Source organism: Schistocerca gregaria, unplaced genomic scaffold (genome assembly GCF_023897955.1).
Source record: "Schistocerca gregaria isolate iqSchGreg1 unplaced genomic scaffold, iqSchGreg1.2 ptg000043l, whole genome shotgun sequence".
Taxonomy (NCBI): Eukaryota; Metazoa; Arthropoda; class Insecta; order Orthoptera; family Acrididae; genus Schistocerca; species Schistocerca gregaria.
In genome coordinates, this window is record NW_026061702.1 from 914,710 (window position 1) to 918,918 (window position 4,209).

The window sequence follows — 4,209 nt, forward strand, 5'->3', positions numbered from 1 at the left end:
TACGCACACAACTTACACAACAATAGTCTGGGATTACTCTATTACGTAATACAGTTTTTGTGACTGTATCTTGCAGCTTTAGTTATTTTTAATTAAAAGAGGCTTTAAAAGGACAGAAAGAACGTGTTGGACTACGCTACAGATCGTTCTGTTAGCACAGTCTTTACTTTGTAATCACTTTCGTTGACTTCGGCAACTCTCAACAGAAATCTCCAACCTAACCGAGACAATGTGCTACGATACAGCCGAGATCATGACAAGAGAATGGGCTACATCACACTCGAAGTAAATGTATATAGGTAAGGATCCCCATGACCTGTATACGTCTGTTATAAAAAATCTCCAAGCCACTCTCCTCAAATAGATCGCAATCTTCTCTTGACCTTCAACTGTTACTATTTCAGAATTGAAAACCAGATTCAAAGAAAATTTGGCTACAAGGCACAAAACTAGAAAAATAAAAATAATAAAAGTGAGAACGTGAAACATGTTAGCAATAACCATAAACAGGAGATTTACAGAAAATATAATTGAGAAAGGAAATCATTAATATTATCGACCGTTTAGGAACTCTAGGCTACGAAATGGATAAAACCACATATCGAATAAGTGGTGGAAGAGTTAGTGTGTTTTAAGATTAAATCCAAACAAGAATTAGAGAAAAATATATCGAAGCAAGGCCTCTATTACGAAAAATTGCTAAATCTCGAGACAAATTGTGTCCTTCTGTATTAGATGAAATGTTTTCGCCCCTAGTACGGATGAAACAGTATCTGCAGTATCAACAGGAACTTCGGACATGTGTTTCATATTTCATCCAAGCTTGCAGTCTATAAATATTTAAACAAAATACTAAAACAAAATACCACTACAGGGGAATTACTTACGAAGTAGTTCTTGGTAAAGAAACACAGGACACAATTACGTATGTAGGCTTAATACGAACTACAACTGTGTTTATAAATCGCTATAGTTGCCTTGGACTAACGACGAGCAAATATCAATATAACCTGTACGCTTTTCTAAGCTGTTATCCATGAAAAATCCAAACTACGTATCGTGAACAAAATACAATTTAACACCGAAACAATGACATTAGCTGACAATGGGCACAGACTTTAGTCAATGGGCACTGTTGAAAATTTGTGCCAGACCAGGATTAGCACCCGAGTCCCCTGGTTACGAGGGAGAGGCAATGATCACTGTGTCCGAATTACACAGTGGTCAACAGAATAGCACGAACTGCCCGAGCATGCCGTTCTTTAGATCCAAATTCTCAATTTCTCCATAGACTGCTAATGCACTGCTCCTTGAACATAATCCTCCTCCCTTTAATTATACAGTACATGGCCAAAAAAACAGACACCGAATATATGCAAACTTGGCCTTACGAACATTGCAGACGTCGTCTATGTAACACACGTCAAACTTCAAAGAATTTACCAATTCGTTGCATTGTTTACTATAGACCACAAATCAAGTAACGTAAAAAAAGCACTGCGTCTATTGAGATCATGATTCAGAGTTAAAAAAAACTAATAAGTCGCCTACATATTACAGTTGCTGCCGAAAGAGGAGAACCATTATTTTCCCACAAAAGGAAATATAGTTAAAATTACGCTTCTATTTCGGTTAGTTTATGCGGTTACTAAAATTTGCAGTGAAAGTTACATAGTGGACTCTACCCTCCCCCCACCAGAAACGTAGTTATCGTGGCTGTTGTGAGACTTTTGTACACAGTTAGAGAAAGTGTGTTAAATGTGGCGCGGACGGAAACGCTAGGCTACGCTACAGGGCAATCTGCTCGCACAACGTTTAGTCGGCATTCATAATCGTTGGCGTAAACAACTCTCAATCAAATTACCACCTTCCAACCTAACTTAGATCTCGGGCTACACTACCAATCGGCCTGTCATCACAACCAAAAATTCATTGAGGGGGGTGGGGGGATTTCCTGTAGCTCTCTCTAATGTATCTCTAGGCAAAACTGCCAGTTTTGTCAGACTCAACAGCAAGATTTACCAATGGTATACACTTTTGAGACGGCTCGTAATTTTAGAATAGTCCTCTTCGTCTTACTTGGCATAAATTGTTCGCTGGCGTCCCAGCAGCTAGCTCCCTCAGTGTCTGCTTCTGCCATCGCACCACGCTAGTCTGCTGTTGTCCTAGCAGACCGAACGCACCGCACATCCGATACCTTCGGAACCACTCACTGGCCAGTTAGCAACTGAGCGGAACACTGTTTACATCGTGAAAGGAAAACTATGCAAAGATGTACACTTAAATGGCACGACTGAGTAGCACACACACAGTAATATCTGAGGAATGTCCTTCGACACGCGCAGAACGAAAGTCTTCTCGCGAACGTACAGCGTCTCTGAAAAAAAATCTAGTGACTATATTCCGGCGTTACGGCCAGGTTCTCATACAAATGAGCAAAAAAGGGTACATTTGAAATTCTTTTTGAGACAATGAAAATACATTCGAAAGATCTGTTTGGGAATTACGAGTGATAATACTATGAGCTTAATTTTAGATTTTCAATAAAAAATGGCGCCCGTAATTATGATTTGATCAAGGGCCTGCGAGACTGGAGTACGCAGAGCGCGTGCAGTGTGGCACCTCATATGTTACCTGAATTCAAAAATGGGTAACATCAGTTGATACTACATTATTCCTCTGAAATTGAAAATGGATAACATCAGTCGATAAAACATAAAATTTATGGGAGCGTATACCTAACCGCAATGAAACAACCTTAAATTTAACGATACAGTGCTAATTCGAACTTTGAGTTCGATTTTTGAGGGTTTGTTTCACTCCTTATGCCTACACAAAAATTAGTTAATATTAACAAATGTCATATTATAGCTATAAGTTCCTAAGAAAAGTGTTTACTTTTAGGGGTCAGAGGTAGATGTTAAGAGAACGAACCACTTTTAATTTATGCTGCATGCCGTTCTGAGAAAATAGTTACCCGAAAAAAATGTGTTCAAAGTTTAGGGAAAACATTTAGTTATATTATTACTTCGATTTGCATGAACTGAGTGTTACATATATATTTTTAATGTCGCTGAAAACGAATCTGAAGTCAGATTTTCAACATTCAAAACAGCTAATCCAATACGGAGGGCAACCGATTATGTTTTGACCAATTTTTACCAAAAATGTATTTTCGTTATTTACGTTTAGTCTGCAAGTCAAGGAGTATTTATCAACCCTTCCTCTACCTCTGATTGTTCCTAGACAGCAACTTCCTGTTCTTCTTGGCAGGAAAAGCCGATCTGTCAAAGCTGGATATGCAGCACTCGGCTGCCTGCACTTGATATTCGTCCGTATTTTCGGTGAGTATGTTTGCATGCATTCTGCAGTATGAATCATTTTGAGCACGTGCGACACGGGACGAGTTATCATCTACATCTATATGGATACCCTGCAAAACACATTTAAGTGCCTGGCAAAGGGTTCATCGAATCACCTTCACAACTGATAATTAATTGAAACCCTCAGCTGCCGACAGGTGTTGTTGATATACTTCGATGGGGACAGCTGAAAAGTGTGCCCCTACTGGGACTCGAACCCAGAATCTCCTGCTTACAAGGCAGACGCTCAATCCATCTGAGCCATCGAGGGCACACATGAACAGCACGACTGCAGGAATTTATCCCTCGCACGCTTCCCGTGAGACTCACATCCCCAACCGTCCACAATCCGCATACGTAATGTACTTAATAGGTATTTGTCCATCCACTCATTACTGGCTCACACTAAGGTGACGATTCCCGTAAGAGATCCGGCAACCTGTGCGCATTCGCACAGACGAAGGTCAATGGCTGGGTAACGTTTAACCATAGATATGAAGATAGTAACTGCTCTCGAAAGAACAGGCGCCACTGAAGACCTTGCAACTCTTCTAGAATACATGATAGACCGGCCGATGTGGCCGAGCGGTTGTAGGCGCTTCAGTCGGGAGCCACGCGACCGCTGCGGTCGCAGGTTCAAATCCTGCCTCGAGCATGGGTGTGTGTGATGTCCTTAATTTAGTTAGGTTTAAGTCGTTCTAAGTTCTAGGAAACTGATGACCTCAGATGTTAAGTCCCAAAGTGCTCAGAGCCATTTGAACCATCAGTCCCTATGTTTACACACTACTTACAGTAACTTATGCTAAGGACAACACACACACAACCATGCCCGAGGGAGGACTCGAAC

General features: G+C 40.8%; 1 non-coding gene across 1 annotated transcript; it reads right to left on the bottom strand.

Moving 5' to 3' along the window:
* Positions 1-3,559: 3,559 nt before the first annotated feature.
* Trnat-ugu (transfer RNA threonine (anticodon UGU)) lies at positions 3,560-3,634 on the bottom strand. Its single transcript has one exon. It is a non-coding gene; the product is annotated as a tRNA-Thr (tRNA).
* Between the last annotated feature and the right edge of the window lie 575 nt (positions 3,635-4,209).